This window comes from Papaver somniferum, chromosome 1 (genome assembly GCF_003573695.1).
Source record: "Papaver somniferum cultivar HN1 chromosome 1, ASM357369v1, whole genome shotgun sequence".
Classification (NCBI taxonomy): Eukaryota; Viridiplantae; Streptophyta; class Magnoliopsida; order Ranunculales; family Papaveraceae; genus Papaver; species Papaver somniferum.
In genome coordinates, this window is record NC_039358.1 from 120,877,039 (window position 1) to 120,898,575 (window position 21,537).

A 21,537-nucleotide genomic window follows, 5' to 3' on the forward strand; every position below is an offset into this window, starting at 1 on the left:
ATACACGTACAATTGAAGTGAGAGGAGGTCGAGAGTTGGGAGGAGAAGAGAGGAAGCTGCAGAGGAAGAATCACGAATTCTCTCTGCTGCTGCTGTTCGTGATGAAGATGAAGAACATGAAGAACGGACTTGCCAAGACAGTCGTTTAATAACTGTCGTAGTTTTCCTTCATTTGCAGCAGTTATTCGCAACACTTCCTTTTTATCGTTCTGTAATAGTAGAGTCTGTAACGCTTATAAACGTTGCAGTTTCCCGATTTTCTCCATTTTTCACCATTGTAAACCATTTTTGAGCCATAATTAAATATTTTGAGAGTATGTTTGCGATGATGAGCTAAAACCCAACACTGGGACGACGGAGGAGGCCGAGCTTCATACATGGGTAAGTTTATTAATTCTTTTTAAGACTTTTGCATTAAAAATTAATTGAAATATGATTTGATAAAATTGGTTGTTATTTGATTAGATGGGTCATGCTTAGCTTAGGTGATTTGATGTTTCATGCTAAACATTTACAATCAATTTTTTGAGAATCTACTTTGGAAAAATAAGAGTCCATATAACTTATGTTTTGAGCGATTATTGTCGAGAATAATTTATTGAGCCCTATTTTATGAAGATTGGCCGAATCATTAGTCCCATTACCTCTTGCCTATATTGTTAATATTTTTTGTATATATTTATTTTCTATTAAGTCTAAAAAATTATCCTTCACAAGTCCGAGAGTTTGAACCTCATTACTACAACCCATGAAAAATCATTAATCAAAGAGCACAAGATAATTTGTGTTCCTGATTTCTTCGTTTCCAACTTATAACACACAGTCTCTGCAGATGATGTTCAATACTGCACAAGGAAACTCTTTTGATAAAAAGATACATCCTGACTTTCTCATAAGAGAAGGCAGTATCATTATCTTGAGAAGGTGCATCAGGGTTTGACTGATGAATATAGTTAAGTTCAGAGATAGACCTAAATGATATATGAGGTTTAGATACTTCTTGTATTATATCCAACTTGTCTGAGACATAGGAGACAAAGGGGTTACCCTTACTGATAAGAAGATAAATATCAACCTCAACATGAACATTATTCATCATAACTTGATTTATCTTATTAAGAGATTCTTGCTCTTTCTGGAGATATAACTCAACATCAAAAGATAAGCTTTCAAGTTTTTTTCAAGGCCTGCAAACACTTCTAGGTATTTTAAACCTGGAGGAGTTTTAGAAAGAATTCCTTCTACAGATTTTATTAAATCAGTCATGGAAGAGAATTCTGGAATCCCTGGATCTGGTGGTGCATTTATTGAGATACCACTTCTGTCCACAGAGTTAGATCGCTACAAACACAGACTTATAAGGTCATAAACGTGTTTGCCTTCTCTGATATCAATTGAAAAAACGGGGGTCTAACAACCAAACCCAATATTTCGCTTAGCACTCTGTATGGACTAAATCCAATATACTTTCAATAGAATCAACTAGACAGTCAGACTCAATCTTAAGAAAAAATATATCAAAGAGTTATATCTCAATTTCTCAATTCAATCTACAATCAAACGAATAGGAATTTGCGAGCCCGATTGAATATAAGAAATAACTTGGACGGTATCAAAAACCAATATCCAAGTGTCAATCAATTTAATCAACAACCAAAGGTTGGATTCACAACTGATTGAACTTACGCACAACCTGTGATATTTCAATTATATAAAAAAATATAATGCGTAAAAGAAATAACACAGACACCAGAAGTTTTGTTAACGAGGAAACCGCAAATGCAGAAAAACCTCGGGACCTAGTCCAGATTTGATCAACACACTGTATTAAGCCTCTACAGACACTATCCTACTCCAAGTTAACTTCAGACTGGAATGTAGTTGAGCCCTATCCAATCTCACAGTGATCAAGATACAGTTGCGCTCCTTACGTCTCTGAATCCCAGCAGGACTCTATGCACTTGATTCCCTTAGCTGATCTAACCCACAACTAAGAGTTGCTACGACCCAAAATCGAAGACTTGATAAACCAATCTGTCTCTCACAGAAAAGTCTATTGAATAGATAAATCTCTCTCCCACAAATAAACATGCGAGTTTTGTTCCGTCTTTTGATAAATCAAGGTGAACAGAAACCAATTGATAAACCGGACTTATATTCCCGAATAACAAGATATTGTGGAATCACAAACGATGAGACGAAGATGTTTGTGACTACTTTTTATCTTGCTTATCTTAGATTAAATCTCGAACAAATCTTAGAGATGATAGTACTCAATCACGATAGAAAATAGCAAGATCATAACACGCAACTACAGAGAAAATAGTTGGATCTGGCTTCATAATCCCAATGAAGTCTCAAGTCGTTAACCTACAGGGTTTTGGAAAAACCTAAGGTTAAAGGAGAATCGACTCTAGTCGCAACTAGTATCACACAGGAGGTGTGGATTAGGTTTCCCAGTTTCTAGAGTTCTCCTTTATATATTCTTCAAATCAGGGTTTGCAATCAATGTTACCTTAGTAACAAAACATTCAATATTCACCGTTAGATGAAAAACTGATTAGACTCAAGCTAATATCTTTCAACCGTTAGATCGAACTTAGCTTGTTATACATAATTGAAAAGTGACTTCATTTAGATATGAGTAACCGTACCTAAATGTGTACACCTTCCTTGGCTCAACAATAGTTAACCGAAGTTAGCCATATGAACACTTTCATATCAACCTCATTCATCTTAACCATAACTAGTTCAAATAACTCAACTGAAACTAGTTCTAAAGTTGTTCAATTGTTTATATTCGCATAGAAGTATACAAGACACAATTGAAGAAATATCGATTTTGATTCACTCGAATCAAGTCATGTACATTATAGCCACCGTTTGCAAAAGATTGCATTCCTTATTATATAAATGTATTAGTTCATGAACAAACCGATTTTAGAACTTAACTTACTCAAGTATACATACGGGTACGTATAACTAAGTAGCCAGACTAAGTTTGGGTTCGCCAATATGCGAACGAGTACGCATACAACTAAATATAAACCAACCTCAGCAGAAAATTCTGGAACTTGAACTTATGCCAGTACGCATACCGGTATGCATATTATAGTTCCCGGACTTTCATTAACCAACCAGTACGCATACGGGTATGCATACTATGATTCCCAGACTTGGATTACACATATGCAATTACGCATACTGTGCTCATATCTAATTGTTCTAAACTCTTATTTAAACTATTGAAACATTCTTGGAAGACGACAATAGCTGTCTCACACAAACTATTAGCTTCAAAGCAATTTTCAAGTGATCGAATGATCAATACGAAACATTTTGGGTCTACATCAAATGACTGTCTCACACAAATCATGTAAGATGTTACCAGGTGACTTTCACATGATCATCTTTTGGCTTTCGTCAAGAATATAAGATGAACTTGGTTAAAGCGAAAAATTACCAACACATATTTCGAGAAATATGTAAGCGAGTTAAACTCATCTCGAAATATCAAATGTGCATAATTCAAGTCTATATAGCTATACGACTTTTGTCTCAAATAGGAGATATATTAGATAGACTTTTGAGTGATAGATGAGTTCAAGTCTCCACATACCTTTCATTGATGAAGTTCCACAAGCTCCCCTTAGTAGTTCTTCGTCTTCAATCGATTAACGTCGTGAAGTATAATGCTCAACTAAACTTTCTATCCTAATCCGAGACATCTCTATAAGTAGACTAGAAATCAAGACTTATAGTTTTGGCAACTAAACTTGACAAACAAGCTTGAGATAGCAACGCCTGCGAGTTCGACCGAGCAATGCTCTAACAATTAACAAATTACATGAAACATGAATTTGTATCTAGAAAACTCAATTAAATTAACCACAAAGAAACCTCAATGATTAATTTAATCAGAAATACTCAACATAAGAAAACTTACGGAGCCATACAGTACTTTCACATAGAATTGGATCAGGGAAAGATCAAAACTGTGAAATATTCAAAGATTCATTCTATTTTTCATTAGTATTTGCATAATGATACCATAGATTTAATCTTTGACATCAAAAGTTCATTCTATTTTCCATCAATAATTGCATAACGACATAATAAACTTAACTTTTGACATATACGGGACAATCATAGTTCACAGACGTAAACACACATATCCCATAACATTATTTGCAATATGTAAAACCAATAAAGATTAATATTGCAAAATCATCTTCCAAATAAACTTTACAGTTTAAATAAATAAATCTAAAACATTGCAAGTTGAAAATCGTTGGTAATAGCTATGTGTAATCACAATATTTGTTATTCCAAACCTTAGTTATCCTTCTTAAAACACAAGAATAAAATTCTCATAAGAAGTTTCCTAGACATTAAGACCTCTCAAAAAATCTTTCGTCCCCGAACTCCATGTCGTCAGCAGCCATAGGAACATAAGGTTCATGAAAAAATGAGTCAATTCTAACAAACCTTCTCGACTGATGTCGAACCAGGGCCTTCTGAATTTCAAGAGTCCTTAAACCAATAGCCTTTATTTGTTGAATCTCCTTCCTTGTTTCCTTCAACTCTTTAAGAACCCCAAAAAACTTCTGAAGATTAGAGGGGATAGCCCTTGGTTTCTTCATATTCTTCCTTTTTCTTTTCAAAGTTGTAGATGAATGAGATTTATCTTTTTCCTTCATGATTGATGGCTTAACAATCATACTAACCTCTTTTCCATCAGCAGACATGATGCTTCGAGTCTCCATTCCAAATATGGGATTGTGAGAATACACAAAACAGACTCTACAAGCAGTCTTGTTATAAAAAGAGTTTTCAAGGAAGGAAAAAGGAATGTAGGGTTATGGAACCTTTATACAAGTAAAATGATTCATGTATGACCAATTCATATCCCTAGAAAAGGCTGAATTGCCGAATTTAACCATTTTTCAATAATCAAAAGGGGAAATCCATTTCAATACCAATTTATGATATAAAAAGAACAACAGAATTCCAGAAAAACATAAGAAAATAAAAATAAAAAATCGTTTTTTAAAGCCTGATTTGTGCTCAACTCTTGTCTCTTTGATCAGGCACATGAGACAAGATGCACCTTCAACACGATCAAGTTGTGTTGAGGTGAACAATAATCTGTCCACCATTCAATTTTGTATGGAATTCTTAATACCGTTTTTCACAGAATGTTTAGACCTTGTTCTTTTCCGGAGAGGTCTAATCATATATTTAGAAATTAACTTTTTCGGAGAAGAATTGAGTTTACTTACCTCAGATGAATTAGACTTTTGAACAAGTTTGAGCTTGTTTGCTAATCGATTTTCTCTCTGTTGAAGTTTATTGACATATCTTATTTTATGTTTGTACTTGTAACACTTAGAAAGTTCATGACCCTTAAAAGTACAATAAGAACATGTCAATGTGGAGGACGGTTCAGACACCATAGTTGAGCATGCTGCTAAACAAATTGAGGTACCTGAAACATGTGAAATATAATTTTCAGTAGACAGTGAAAAATCCATTTTATCCTCCTTAGTGGTTGACGAAGTTTCTCCAAGAAGAATATCAAGATTGATGTACGTATTGCTACAATTATCGAAATCAATATTTTCACCAAGGAGTGCAACACTTGACTTTTCATCATCTTTTGAATCATAGTGATCAGACATTTCATTAAGAGTTGCAGCAAGACCTTTGTTCCCAGTGTATTTTCTACGATTTGGACACTCATTAGAAAAATGACCAAAACCCTTACACTTGAAGCACTGTGGCATATCCTCATCATCAGTATCAACAGTGTCCCTGTTTTTAGGAGGAGAACAGTCATGCGGTTTAACTGATGCCCTGGGTTTATCACTGATAAACCGTTTACTTATCTTCAAAAAAAGATCTCTAAACTGTCTTGCGATCAGTAAAACTGAGTTGTCAAGATCTTCATCTGATGAATCAGTCTCAATAGGATCAATAACAGAGTTGCCAACACTTTTACTTTTGTCAAGAATTTAGTGTTCTTTTGTGTTTTGAAAGCAATATTCTTCCCAGATTTAGATGTATGCTCATGATCAAAGATCTTTAACTTCCCAACAAGAGTATTTCTTGATAAAGTATTAAGGTTATTTCCTTCAACAATGGCATGTTTCTTAGAATCATATTTGGCTGGCAACGATCTGAGAATTTTCATCACAATGTCCTTTTCAAGAATAGTCTTACCCAATCCAAAATATGCATTAACAATTTCAAACACTTTGTGACTAAACTCATCAAATGAATCTTCATTAGCCATACGAAGGTTTTCCCAATCAGAATATAGGTTTTGAAGCCTAGATTGTTTCTCATAAGAATTTCCTTCAAATACAGTTTTTAAGATATCCCAGGCTTCTTTAGACTTAATGCATGTAGTCACATGGTGCTGAAGATCTGGGATAATGGCATGGATGATAGCATTTAATCCGTCAGAATTTTGCTTTGCAACGAGAATCTCGGCAGGATCATATGCACCAATATCCTTTGGAACATTTACATCGCCTTCTGCAACAACTGGAGGATCATAGCCATTAACTACATGAACCCATGATTGAAAATCACGCGCTTGAAGAAAGACATTCATAGAAATTTTCCACCATAAGTAATTCAAGCCATCGAAGATTGGTGGCACGTTTATAGAGATAACACTTTTGTCCATAGAGTCAGATTGCTACAAACAAAGACTTATAAGGTCTTAAACGTGTTTGCCTTCTCTGATACCAATTGAAAAGGCGGGGGTCTAACAACCACACTCAATATTTCGTTTCAAAAATCTTCATGGACTAACTCCAATATATTTCCAAGAGAATCAACTATACAGTCAGACTCAATCAAGAAAAATACATCCAAGAGTTATATCTTTGTTTCTGAATGTAATCAGCAAATCAAACAGATAGAAATCCGCGAGCCTGATTATTATGAGAAACAACTTGAACGGTACCAAAGACCAATATTCAAGTGTCAACTAGTCAGTCAGACTCAATCTTAATAAAAGTATACCAAAAAGTTATATCTCACTTTCTCAATTCAATACTTACTCAAGCAAATAGAAATCTACGAGACTAATTGAATACAAGAGAAATTACTTGAACGGTACCAAAGACCAATGTTCAAGGATCAATTAATTTCAATCAACAACCAAAGGTTAGATTTCCAATTGATCGTACAACGCACGACCTGTGATATTTCAATTATATAACAAAATATAATGTGGAAAAGAAATAACGACACCAGAAGTTTTGTTAACGAGGAAACCGTAAATGCAGAAAAATCCCGGGACCTAGTCCAGATTGAACACACATTGTATTAAGCCGCTACAGACACTAGCCTACTACAAACTTACTTCGGTCTGGACTGTAGTTGAGCCCCAATCAATCTCACACTGATCCAAGGTACAGTTGCGCTCCTTACGTCTCTGATCCCAGCAGGATACTACGCACTTGATTCCCTTAGCTGATCTCACCCACAACTAAGAGTTGCTAAAACCCAAAATCGAAGACTTTAATAAACAAATCTGTATCACGCAGAAAAGTCTACGGTAATAGATAAATCTGTCTCCCACAGAAAAACCTACAAGTTTTTGTTCCGTCATTTGATAAATTAAGGTGAACAGGAACCAATTGATAACCCGAACTTTTATTCCTGAAGAACAACCTAGAATTATCAATCACCTCACAATATTCTTAATCGACTAGCGAAAGAAGATATTGTGGAATCACAAACGATGAGACGAAGGTGTTTGTGCTTCTTTTATATCTTGCCTATCGGAGAAATCAATCTCAAACCAATCTTGCGATTGTACTCAAATACGATAGAAACAGCAAGATCAGATCACGCAACTACAAAGAAAAATAGTGGGTCTGGCTTCACAATCCCAATGAAGTCTTCAAGTCATTAACTTACAGGGTCTCGACAAGAAACCGAAGGTTAAAGGAGAATCAGCTCTAGCTAATACAACTAGTATCACACAGAAGGTGTGGGGATTAGGTTTCCCATTTTCTAGAGTTCTCCTTTATATATATTTTCAAATCAGGGTTTGCAATCAATGTTAGCTTAGTAACAAAGCATTCAATATATTCACTGTTAGATGAAAACCTGATTAGATTCAAGATAATATCTTTCAACCGTTAGATCGAACTTAGATTGTTACACACAAATGAAATGTACGTTTATTTAGGTTTGTGTAACCGTACCCAAACATGTACACTTAGTTGGTTCAACAGTAGTTAACCAAATGGTTAGCCATATGAGCACTTACATATTAACCATATTCTTCTTTACCACAACTAGTTCAAATGACTCAAATGAACTAGTTATAGAGTTGTTCAATTGCTTAGATCTTATAGAAGTATACAAGACACAATTGAAGCAAAAACGATTTGATTCACTCGAACCAACTCATGAACTTTATAGACACGGTTTGCAATTATGCATTCCTTAGTTTATATAAGTTTAAGTTCACGAATAACCGTTTTTAGAAAATAACCAACTTAAGTACGCATACTAGTACGTGGACTTAAGTACCCGGAATAAGTTTGTTTTCAATTCACAAACTCCAGCAGAAATTCTCGGGACGTGAACTTCCGACAGTGCGCGTACTGCATACGCGGACTTTAGTCCGGTTTTCCTGAGCAACAAAGTACACATACTTTGGTTCAAGGAATAAGGACTTACACGTATGTGTTACCACACAATGTTTATATCCTTCCAAGGTTATATATTCTCATTTCAATCATTGAAACATTCTTAGAGGATGTTATATAGTTGTTATTCACAAACCATTTTTCGTCAAAGTAATTTTCAAGTAATTGAAACTTAATATGACTTTCGTCACTAGTAAAGATGAACTTGGCCAAAGCGAAAGCTTACCAACACATATTTCGAGAAATAGATAAGCGAGATAAACTCGGCTCGAAATAGCAAATGTGTATAATCAAAGTCTATATAGCAATATGACTTTTGTCTCAAGATAGGAGATAGAGTAGATAGACTTTTGAGTGATAGATAAGTTCAAGTCTCCACATGCCTTTTAGTCGATGAAGTTCCAAAAGTTCCTTGAGTAGTTTTTCGTCTTTCTATGATGATCATCATGGAGTCTTGAGCTCAACTACACTTTCTATCCTAGTCCGAGACTTAGCTAATAGTAGACTAGAAATCAAGACTTATAGTTTTGATCACTAACATTGACAACACATGCTTGAGATAGCAACGGATGCGAGTTCGACCGAGCAGTGCTCTAACAATCTCCCCCTTTGTCTATTTTAGTGACAAAACTATCAATGCATATGGAATACAAAATAAATAAACAAACTTTTGTAGCTTCTCTTCCACATGCATGATCTCCTTGGTTCTTCAACATTACTCGAAATCTTTGTCACTTCCAAGTACTCCAATGATTCCAAAGGTTGTAAGTTTAGCATCATCGTTGTTGAAGATCCGTAGCTATAACAATGAGAAAACAAGAATTCTCAATCATTGTTACACAGTGTCATAGTATTATTACACAGCATCAAAATTCAATTGTATCACAACTTCGACAACAATACTATGGTGATATGTATCACTCCCCCTTAGTCAATACTCCATCTCACATGGAAATCCCCCCTCCCCCCCTACATAATGATCCGAAAACCATATGTATTTGTAGTGTGAACTACACACTAATTCTCCCCCTTTTTGTCAATAAAATTGGCAAAGGTACGAAAACTAGTGGGATCCTAATGAAAATTTCCATAGAGACATTTCATGACCAAAAGAAAGCACATATCAACTTTTTAGATGCAATCATAAAGCCGAAGCTAGATGCTTTCATCAAGGAGTTTATAAAGATACAAGATAACCCCTATAATATTCCACAGCCACACTCCCCACAAAGATTTGGCAATTAAGCACAAATTCAATTAAGAACTCCCCCCCATAAAATGTCATTCCCGAAAGAACAACAAGAGCGACCTTATTTTCACAAGAAAATAAGGATTTCTTTGGACATAACAAATCACCTAAGAATATGAATTTGAATCCAAAAATACTCAATTAAATTAAGCACAAGAAAACCCATGATTAATTTAATCGGAAATGCTCAACATAAGAGAACTTATGGAGCCGCATAGTATATACATAAAAATATGGATCATGGAAGATCATTACTGCAGAATAGACAAGGATTCATTCTATTTTCCATTACTATTTGCACAATGACATACAATAGACATAATCCTCGTACACAAAAGTTCTATCCTTTCTTCCATCAAAATATGACATAAAAGGATTTAACTTCTGTAATGTCAAAAGTTCATTCATTCTTTTATCAATACATGCATATCGACATATGAACGACTTAACTTTTGATAAGGTATGGGACAATCATAGTTCACAGACGCAAACACACATATCCCATAACAAATTGCAATATATAAAACCATAAAGATTAATACTGCAAAAAATCATCTTTCAAACAATTTTAGAATTTAAACAAATAAACCTAAAAAATAAAGATGAAAACATTGGACATAGCTATGCGTAATCACAATAATGGCTATTCCAAACTCTAGTTATTCTTCCTAAAAACACAAGAATAAAATTATCATAAGAAGATTTACTAGACAAATAAAATCAAAGTTCACTGAGAACCTCATACCTTTCAATGACTCCGTCAAAGAAGGTATCACCGCTTTCCTTTACTCTCTTGAGCGTAGACACTCCATGTTCGTGAGTTAGAACACTGACTTTACGATTAACAACCCGAGCAAGCTGTCTAGCCTTGACACAATCTATGATGAGCTTCTTTTGATTCCATATCAGAATATTCTGATTAGCAAGGATTCTGGCTTGACCATCCAAGAGTTGGTTTATTTGCAGTTGAAGATTTGCAAACTCGACCTTTGAATCGTTCTGAACACGAATCAAATCCTTGACAGAATCATCAATCCATGAGTTGTGATCCTTTCTTTCAAGCATCTTCTTTAAAACCAGCTCTTGAATTGACTCACGTCCTTGAGTGTATTCCTCCATATCAAGATTCACAATCTCTTGAGATTTTGCAGAGTTCTCCATGTGAATTTTTTTGTTAGGGATGGAATAACACAATATAGAGAATATATATACGTGTTTATCAACAGGAGAAAGAACTCTTGTTATGGAAACCCTATGAACTCGCAAGAGGAAAACATGACGTTTGGGGACCGACAGCAAAAAGAACACAAACAACAAAAAGTATTATAAAACACACTTGAGTCTTTCTCAATCATCATCCTTGCACCTCTCGAGTTAGAAACAAGGATAAGGATAACTGGAATCAGGTGGTAGAGTGAGAAGTAATCACATTACGATCATTGAGGAAGGAGTTGTATGAATCATCTGAAAGTTTGACTTCTGTGTTTTTTGCCCTTCTTCGGTTGACTTTCACCCCTGATGAGTAGGAACCAACCTGTTTAACATCTCCTTCAGAAGGATTTCTCTGAGGACAAAATCTAGGACCTCTTGAGATTGGTTCAAGAGGGTCAGCGTACAGAGAGAACCATTTCCTAGACTTAGATTTACCAGACTTATTCTTACAAATATAGGGAATGTGTTCATCAGTGGCACAAGAATTTATACCATTGAGATGAACTTGTAACCTATGACGATTTCTAGAAGAGACATCATTTTTATAAGGTTTCCGGTATTCTGTGGGCACGAGATCCACTGTAGAGGTCGTCAGACGATTTACTCCATTGATAGTAGAAAGAAGAAAATTATGAAGACTAGAAATTTGTTTTCTCCTAGCAAAACAATGAATAGCATAGTGATTCTTTTTCCCGCATAATGAACAGGTTCGTGGAGGAGAGACATTAACGGGAACCTGTTTTAAATTCTTAGCCGTATTAGAAGTTGGAAAGTCATGTAATCCATTCTTGACAAAAACTTATTTTGGAAAACATCTCTTCATGTGTTGTAATTCAAATTGAGAATTAGTCTGTACAGAAGAATTTTTCCTCAAAACAGAGTTTTCCTTTACCAAGGATTTGTACTGTTCTTGGGCTAGAATAAGGGATGCTCCTAGTTTCTCTTTTTAGACACGAAGTTTGTTTAGATCTGATGAATGCGCCTCGATCAAACGTTTTTCTCTAAATGATTCTTACTTGACAATATCCTCAAGAACACTAATCTTTTCGCGTTGTAGAGTAGTTTCTTGAATAAGTTTTTCGATATTGTTAGAGAATGACTCAATTATATTATAGAGTTCCCGTTCTCGAGCAAGAGACTTTTCAAATTCATCAATAAGCTGAGCATGATTCGGAAAATCAATAGCCTTAGAAGAATTTTTTGAGATTCTGGTGAGCTCCATTTAAGCTTTTGAGATGGCGTCGAATATCTTATTACAGGGACAAATATCAACATTTGATAGAGCTGCATTTCTACCTCGGGATTCGGAAGAATCAGCTAAGGAATAATCCTTAGAGGTGATCCCAAGATATTTGACATAATTAAAAGCTTTGAAGGCATCTTGGTATGCGTATATGCCAGAGATGAGATTTTGTCCACATACTCAGATTGCTACAAACATAGACTTGTAAGGTCTTTAAACGTGTTTGCCTGCTCTGATACCAATTGAAAAAGTGGGGGTCTAACAACCACACCCAATATTTCGCTTAGCAATCTGTATGGACTAACTCCAATATACTTTTAAGAGAATCAACTAGTCAGTCAGACTCAATCTTAATAAAAGTATATCAAAGAGTTATATCTCATTTTCTCGATCCAGTACTTACTCAAGCAAATAGAAATCTGCGAGTCTAATCAAATACAAGAGAAATCACTTGAACGGTACCAAAGACCAATGTTCAAGGATCAATCAATTTTAATCAACAACCAAAGGTTGGATTTCCCAATTGATCAAGATATTTCAATTATATAACAAAATATAATGCGGAAAAGAAATAACACAGACACCAGAAGTTTTGTTAACGAGGAAACCGCAAATGCATAAAAACCCCGGGACCTAGTTCAGATTGAACACACATTGTATTAAGCCTCTACAGACACTAGCCTACTACAAACTAACTTCGGTCTGGACTGTAGTTGGACCCCAATCAATCTCACACTGATCCAAGGTACAGTTGCTCTCCTTACGTCTCTGATCCCAGCAGGATACTACGCACTTGATTCCCTTAGCTGATCTCACCCACAACTAAGAGTTGCTATGACCCAAAGTCGAAGACTTTAATAAAAAAATCTGTATCACACAGAAAAGTCTATGGTAATAGATAAATCTGTCTCCTACAGAAAAACCTCTGAGTTTTTGTTCCGTCTTTTGATAAATCAAGGTGAACAAGAACCAATTGATAACCCGAACTTATATTCCCGAAGAGCAGCCTAGAATTATCAATCACCTCACAATAATCTTAATCGACTAGCGAAAGAAGATATTGCGGAATCACAAACGATGAGACGAAGGTGTTTGTGACTTCTTTTATATCTTGCCTATCGGAGAAATCAATCTCAAACCAATCTTGCGATTGTACTCAAATACGATAGAAACAGCAAGATCAGATCACGCAACTACAAAGACAATAGTTGGGTCTGGCTTCACAATCCCAATGAAGTCTTCAAGTCTTTAACCTACAGGGTATCAAGAAGAAACCGAAGGTTAGAGGAGAATCGACTCTAGCTAATACAACTAGTATCACACAGAAGGTGTGGGGATTAGGTTTCCTAGTTTCTAGAGTTCTCCTTTATATAGATTTTCAAATGAGGGTTTGCAATCAATGTTAGCTTAGTAACAAAGCAATCAATATATTCACCGTTAGATGAAAACCTGATTAGATTCAAGCTAATATCTTTCAACCGTTAGATCGAAATTAACTTGTTACACACAAATGAAATGCACATTTATTTAGGTTTCTGTAACCGTACCCAAACATATACACTTAGTTGGTTCAACAGTAGTTAACCAAATGGTTAGCCATATGAGCACTTCCATATCAACCATATTCTTCTTTACCACAACTAGTTCAAATGACTCAAATGAACTAGTTAGAGAGTTGTTCAATTTCTTAGATCTTATAGAAGTATACAAGACACAATCAAAGCAAAAACGATTTGATTCACTCGAACCAATTCATGAACTTTGTAGACACGGTTTGCAATTATGCATTCCTTAGTTTATATAAGTTTAAGTTCACGAATAACCGTTTTTAGAAAATAACCAACTTAAGTACGCATACTGGTACGTGGACTTAAGTACCCGGAATAAGTTTGTTTTCAATTCACAAACTCCAGCAGAAATTCTCGGGACGTGAACTTCCGACAGTGCGCGTACTGCATACGCGGACTTTAGTTCCGGTTTTCCTGAGCAGCAACGTACACATACTTTGGTTCAAGGAATAAGGACTTACACGTATGTGTTACCACACAATGTTTATATCCTTCCAAGGTTATATATTCTCATTTCAATCATTGAAACATTCTTAGAGGACGTTATATAGTTGTTATTCACAAACCATTTTTCGTCAAAGCAATTTTCAAGTAATTGAAACTTAATATGACTTTCGTCACTAGTAAAGATGAACTTGACCAAAGAGAAAGCTTACAAACACATATTTCGAGGAATAGATAAGAGAGATAAACTCGGCTCGAAATAGAAAATATGTATAATCAAAGTCTATATAGCAATACGACTTTTGTCTCAAGATATGAGATAGAGTAGATAGACTTTTGAATGATAGATAAGTTCAAGTCTCCGCATACTTTTTTGTCGATGAAGTTCCACAAGTTCCTTGAGTAGTTCTTCGTCTTTGTATGATGATCTCCATGGAGTCTTGAGCTCAACTACACTTTCTATCCTAGTCCAAGACTTAGCTAATAGTAGACTAGAAATCAAGACTTATAGTTTTAGTCACTAACATTGACAAACATGCTTGAGATAGCAACGCATGCGAGTTCGACCGAGCAATTTCATATCACGCAACTATAAAGAAAATAGTTGGGTCTTGTTTCACAATCCCAATGAAGTCTTCAAGTCGTTAACCTACAGGGTTTTGTGAAAAACCTAAGGTTAAAAGAGAATCGACTCTAGCTTATACAACTAGTATCACACAGAAGGTGTGGGGATTAGGTTTCCCAGTTGCTAGAGTTCTCCTTTATATAGTTTTCAAATCAGGGTTTGAAATCTAAGTTATCTTGGTAACAAAGCATTCAATATTCACCCTTAGATGAAAACCTGATTAGATTCAAGCTAATATCTTTCAACCGTTTGATCGAACTTAGCTTGTTATACACAAGTGAAATGTACCTTCATTTAGGTTTGAGTAACCGTACCTAAACATGTACACCATGTTGGCTCAACAGTAGTTAACCAAGGTTAGCTATATGAACACTTTCATGTCAACCTTATTCATCTTAACCATAACTAGTTCAAATGACTCAAATGAAACTAGTTAAAGAGTTGTTCAATTGCTATATTTTCATAGAAGTATACAAGAACACGATTGAAGCAAAATTAGTTTGATTTACTCGAATCAATTCATGAACATTATAGCCACGGTTGCAAAGAATGCATTCCTTAATATATAAATGTATCAGTTCATGATCCAACCTATTTTAGAACTTTAACCACTCAAGTATGCATACGGGTACGCATACCTAAGTAGTCAGTCTGAGTTTGGGTTCGCCAGTATGCGAACGGGTACGCATACTTTAGTACACTTCCAAAACCCAGCATCTATTCTCGGACCTATACCTTACGCAAGTATGTGTACTTGGTACACCGAATTTCGCAACTACAAGTATGCATACGGGTATGCATACTCTAGTTCCGGTCATGGATCACATACATGCAAGAATGCACACTATGTTTATAATCCAATAGTTCTAAACTCTATTTCAATCATTGAAACTTTCTTAGAGGATGACAATAGCCGTTTTCACACACTATTAGGATCAAAGAAATTTTCAAGTTATTGATATAATCATAACGAAACATTCCAAGTCTACACCAAATGATTGTATCACACAAACCGTGTAAGATGTTACTCGGCGATTTTCACATAATCATCTTTTGACTTTCTTCGAGAATATAATATGAACTTGGTTGAAGCGAATGCTTACCAAAACATATTTCGAGAAATATGTAAGCGAGTTAATCTCAGCTCGAAATCTCAAATGTGTATAATCGACAACTATATGGTAATACGACTTTTTTCTCAATATAGGAGATAGAGTAGAAATAGACTTTCCAAGTGATAGATGAGTTTTAGTCTCCACATACCTTTTTTTGATGAAGTTCCACAAGCTCTCCTTGGTAGTTCTTCATCTTCAATTGATGAATGTCGTGAAGTCTAATGTTCAACTACACAATCTATCCTAGTCCGAGACATCACTATAAGTACACTAGAAATCGAGACTTATAGTTTTGATCACTAACATTGACAAACAAGCTTGATATAAAAATGCTTGCGAGTTCGACCGAGCAGTGCTCTAACAATCTCCCCCTTTTTCAATTTTACTGACAAAACTATCAATACATATGGATTACAAAATAAATAAACTTTGTAGCTTGTCATCCAAATGCTTGATCTCCTTGGTTCTTCAACATTACTCGAAATCTTCGTCACTTCCAAGTACTCCAATGATTCTAAATGTGTTCAACTCAGCATCATAGTTGTTGAAGATCTGTAGCAATAACAATGAGAAAACAGTTGCTCTTAATCATTGTATACAATGTCACTACACATCACCAAAGTTCAATTGTATCACAACTTTGACAACAATACTATGGTGATATGTATCGCTCCCCCTTAGTCAATACTTCATCTCACAATAAAACGACTCCCCCTTACATAATGATCCGTAAATCATATGTATTTGTAGTGTGAACTACACATTAATTCTCTCCCTTTTTGTCAACATAAATTGGCAAAGGTACGAAAACTAGTGGGATCCTCATGAAATTTTCATAGAGATACTTCATGACCAAAAGAGAACAACATACTAACTGGTTTCGATGATTTCACATAGTCAAAACTTAGTGTATTCATCAAGGAGTTTATAAAGATATAAGATAACTCCTAGAATATTCTACAGCCACACTCCCCACAAAGATTTGGCAATTAAGCACAAGTTCAATAAAGAACTCTCCCCCATAAAGTGTCATTCCCGAAAGAACAACAAGAGCGACCTTACTTTTACAAGAAAAGAAGGATTTCTTTGGACATTAACAAATCACATGAAACTTGAATTTGTATCCAAAAATCTCAATTGAATTAACTACAAGGAAAATGATGCTCAACATAAGAAAACTTACGGAGCAACACATTACAGACACAAAGATGTGGATCAGGGAAAGACCAATACTGCAGAATAATCAAAAATTCATTCTATTTTTCATCACTATTTGCACAATGACATATAATAGACTTAATCTTTGTAAACAAAAGTTCATCCTTTCTTCCATCAATATTTGCATAATGACATAAAAGGCTTATCTTTTGTAATCAAAAGTTCATTCTATCTTTTATCAATATTTTCATACCGACATATAATATAGTTAACTTTTGAACAATATGGGACAGTCAAGGTTCACGGACGTAAAATACATATCCCATAACAATTTGCAATATATAAAACCACAAAGATTAATACTGCAAAAATCATCTTCCAAATCAACTTTAGAATTTAAACAAATAAATCTAAAAACATTGCAAGATGAAAACGTTGGCAATAGCTATGTGTACTCACAATAATGGCTATTCTAAACCCTAGTTATCCTTCTTAAAAAGCACAAGAATAAATTCTCATAAGAATTTTCCTAGATATTGAGACCTCTGAAATATTCTTTATCGTCCCCAAACTCCTTGTTGTCAACATCCATGGGAGCATAAGGTTCATGAAGAAATGAGTCGATTCCAACAAACCTTTTGAACTGATGCCGAACTAGGGCCTTCTGAATTTCAAGAGTTCTCAAAGCAATAACCTTTATTTCCTGAATCTCCTTCCTTGTTTCCTTCAACTCTTCAAAAACACCAGAAAACTTCTGAGAATTTGGAGGAACAACTCTTGGTTTCCTCACATTCCTTCTTTTTCTTTTCAAAGTTGGAGGTAACGGAGATTTATCTTTTTCCCATGATTGGTGGCTTAACAATCCTATTAACATCTTTTCCATCAGAAGACATAATGCTTGGAGTATCCATACAAGCGGAATTGTGAGAGGAAATCACAAGATAATCTCAACAAGCAGTCTTATGATAAAAAGAGTTTCAAGTGAAGGAAAAAGGAATGTAGGGTTACGGAACTTTTAATCACACCATTTCACGCACGCACAACTCTCAACGCTAAAAAGGGTAGAATTTTCGAGAATAACCCTCTTTTATTGATTAAACAGGGAAGTCCCTTCCAACATCAATTAGATATGAAAAGAGGCACGAATTCCAGACTTCCAAAGCTCAGCATAGCAAAAAAAAGAAAAAAGAAAATCAAAAAAACTAAAACAATTTTCTTTTCCTAATGCCTGAGGTGTGCATAATCTTGTCTCTTTTGATCAGGCACATGAGACAAGATGCACTAACCGACACAATTAAGTTGTGCTGGGGTGCACAATAATCTGTCCACCATAACCTTTTCGAAAGGAATTAATAGAGCCATATTTCTTAGAGTGTTTAGACCATAATTTTTTCTCTAATGATCTTGTCTTTTCTTTGGAAACTAACTTCTTTGAAGAAGAGATGCGTTTACATACCTCTGTTGATTTTTGAACAAGTATGAGCTTGTTTGTTAATCGATCCGCTCTTCGTTGAAGTTTGTTGACATATCTCATTTTGTGTTTATACTTAAAACACTTTGCCCTTTGAGAGAACAATAAGAGCATGTAAACATGGAGGATGATTCAGACGCCCGAGATGTGTAGGCAGCTAGACACATAGTGGAACCTGAAAAATCAGAAAAAAGTTTCCAGTAAAAACAGGTAGATTCATTTTTTCTTCCAGACCGGTTGATATTTCTTCTGAAAGAATATCAAGATTATGTATGTATTGCTACAATAATAAAAATAAATATTTTCACAAAGAAGTGCAACACTTAAATTTTCGTCCTCATTAGAATCATAGTTGTCAGACATTTAATCAAGAGTTGCAGCCAGACCTTTGTTCCCAGTGTATTTTTTACGATTTGGACACTCATTCGCAAAATGACCAAAACCTTTACACTTAAAGCACTGAGGCATATCCTCGTCATCAGTTTCATTTATATCCCTGTTTTTAGGAGGAACACGATTATGAGGTTTAATTGATGACCTAGGTTTATCTCTGGAGAATCGTTTACTTCTCTTCAAAAGAAGATCCCTAAACTGTCTAGTGATCAAGGAGACTAACTTGTCAAGATCTTCATCTAATTAATTAGCCTCAGAAAGATCATCTTCAGAGATGCAAACAATTTTACTTTTGTCAAGTAATTTAGTGTTCTTTTGTGCTTTGAAAGCAACATCCTTTTCGGATTTAGATGTATTCTCATGATTAAAGATCTTTAACTTCCCAACCAGAGTGTTTCTATAAAGAATTGCAAGGTTATTACCTTCAACGATGGCATGCTTCTTAGAATTGTATCTGGATGACAGCGATCTGAGAATTTTCATTACAACGTCCTTTTCAAGAATAGTCTTACCCAATGCAAAAGATGCATTAACAATTTCAGACACTTTGTGATTAAACTCATCAAATGAATCTTTATCTGCCATACGATGGTTTTCCCAATCAGAATTTAGGTTTTGCGTCCTAGCTTCCTTTTCATAGGTATTCCCTTCAAATACGGTTTCTAGGATATCCCAAGCATCTTTAGACCGAGTGCACATAGTCACATGGTGCTGAAGATCTGGGGTAATGGCGTGGATGATAGCATTTAACCCTTCAGAATTTTGATTTGCAGCGAGAATCTCGGCAGGTTCATATGCACCAATATCCTTTGGAATAGTTGCATCACCTTCTGCAACAACTGGAGGATTATAACCATTAACTACATAAACCCATGATTGAAAATCACGCGCTTGAAGAAAGGCACGCATAACAATTTTCCACCATAAGTAATTTGAGCCATCGAAGACTGGTGGTACGTTTATGGAGATATCACTTCTGTCCATATTCAGATCGCTACAAACACGGACTTATAAGGTCTTAACATGTTTGCCTGCTCAGATACCAATTAAAAAAGCGGGGGTCTAACAACCACACCCAATATTTCGTTTGTCAATCTGAATAGACAAACTCCAATATACCTTCAAGAGAATCAACTAGACAGTTAGACTCAATCTAGATAAAAGTATATCAAAGAGTTTTGTATCTCTATCTCTCAATTGAATCTGCAATCAGCAAATAGGAATTTGCGAGCCCGATTGAATATAAGAGAATTAACTTGAACGGTAACAAAGACCGATGTTCAAGGATCAATCAATTTCAATCAACAACCAAAGGTTGGATTTACCAATTGATTGATTCAATGCACAACCTGTTATATTTCAATTATATAACAAAATACAATGCCGAAAAGAAACAACACATATACCAGAATTTTGTTAACGAGGAAAACCGCAAATGCATAAAAACCCCGGGACCTGGTCCATATTTGAACACCACACTGTATTAAGCCGCTACAGACACTAGCCTACTATTAATGAACTTCGGTCTGGAATGTAGTTGAACCCTAATCAATCTCACATTGATTCAAGGTACAGTCGTTCTCCTTACGTCTCTCATCCCAGCAGGATATTACACGCTTGATTCCCTTAGCTTATCTCACCCACAACCAAGAGTTGCTACGACCCAAAGTCGAAGACTTGATAAACAAATCTGTCTCACACATAAAATTCTATTAGAATAGATAAATCTGTCTCCCACAGAAATACCTACGAGTTTTGTTCCGTCTTTTATAAATCAGGTGCACATGAACCAATAGATAAACCAGACTTATATTCCTGAAGAACAACCTAGTATTATCAATCACCTCACAATAATCTTAATCGTATGGTAGCGAAACAAGATATTGCGGAATCACAAACGATGAGACGAAGATGTTTGTGACTATTTTTTATCTTGCCTATCGGAGAATCAATATCGAGCAAATCTTAGAGAAGATAGTACTCAATACGATAAAACAGGGCAAGATCAGAACACGCAACTACAGAGAAAATAGTTGGGTCTGGCTTCACAATCCCAATAAAGTCTTTAAGTCGTTAACCTACATGGTTTTGTCAAAAACATAAGGTTAAAGGAGAATCGACTCTAGCTTATACAACTAGTATCACACAGGAGGTGTGGGTATTAGGTTTCCCAGTTGCTAGAGTTCTCCTTTATATAGTTTTCAAATCAGGGTTTGCAATCTAAGTTATCTTGGTAACAAAGCATTCAATATTCACCGTTAGATGAAAACCTGATTAGATTCAAGCTAATATCTTTCAACCGTTAGATCGAACTTAGCTTGTTATACACAAGTGAAATGTACCTTCATTTAGGTTTGAGTAACCGTACCTATACGTGTACA